Genomic DNA, 1,368 nt, shown 5'->3' on the forward strand with positions numbered 1-1,368 from the left:
CAGCTCAAAAGTCAAAAATCGATAACTAAACTTGAATTGTGCTGCTTCTTACTGGCATTTACATGAAATTAGAAACTTCTTCTGTGTTCTTTTATGGGGATTTTAGTGTCTCCGCATCCGCAGCAGGCGACATAGCTTTGCACATGATAAATGTCACTGTTCTACATCTACATCTACATCTACATGACTACTCTGCAATTCACATTTAAGTGCTTGGCAGAGGGTTCATCGAACAACAATCATACTATCTCTCTACTATTCCACTCTCGAACAGCGAGCGGGAAAAACGAACACCTAAACCTTTCTGTTCGAGCTCTGATTTCTCTTATTTTATTTTGATGATCATTCCTACCTATGTAGGTTGGGCTCAACAAAATATTTTCGCATTCGGAAGAGTAAGTTGGTGACTGAAATTTCGTAAAAAGGTCTCGCCGCGACGAAAAACGTCTATGCTGTAATGACTTCCATCCCAACTCGTGTATCATATCTGCCACACTCTCTCCCCTATAACGCGATAATACAAAACGAGCTGCCTTTCTTTGCACCCTCACGATGTCCTCCGTCAATCCCACCTGGTAAGGATCCCACACCGCGCAGCAATATTCTAACAGAGGACGAACGAGTGTAGTGTAAGCTGTCTCTTTAGTGGACTTGTTGCATCTTCTAAGTGTCCTGCCAATGAAACGCAACCTTTGGCTCGCCTTCCCGACAATATTATCTATGTGGTCCTTCCAACTGAAGTTGTTCGTAATTTTAACACCCAGGTACTTAGTTGAATTGACAGCCTTGAGAATTGTACCATTTATCGAGTAATCGAATTCCAACGGATTTCTTTTGGAACTTAAGTGGATCATCTCACACTTTTTTTACTTAGCGTCAACTGCCACCTGACACACCATACAGCAATCTTTTCTAAACCGCTTTGCAGCTGATACTGGTCTTCGGATGACCCTACTAGACGGTAAATTACAGCATCATCTGCGAACAGTCCAAGAGAACTGCTCAGATTGTCACCCAGGTCATTTATATAGATCAGGAACAGTAGAGGTCCCAGGACGCTGCCCTGGGGAACACCTGATATCACTTCAGTTTTACTCGATGATTTGCCGTCTATTACTACGAACTGCGACCTTCCTGACAGGAAATCACGAATCCAGTCGCACAACTGAGACGATACCCCATAGCTCCGCAGCTTGATTAGAAGTCGCTTGTGAGGAACGGTGTCAAAAGCTTTCCGGAAATCTTGAAATACGGAATCAACTTGAGATCCCCTGTCGATAGCGGCAATTACTTCGTGCGAATAAAGAGCTAGCTGCGTTGCACAAGAGCGATGTTTTCTGAAGCCATACTGATTACGTGTCAATAGAT

The sequence above is a fragment of the Schistocerca gregaria genome, unplaced genomic scaffold (assembly GCF_023897955.1).
Source record: "Schistocerca gregaria isolate iqSchGreg1 unplaced genomic scaffold, iqSchGreg1.2 ptg000214l, whole genome shotgun sequence".
In the NCBI taxonomy this organism is placed as follows: domain Eukaryota; kingdom Metazoa; phylum Arthropoda; class Insecta; order Orthoptera; family Acrididae; genus Schistocerca; species Schistocerca gregaria.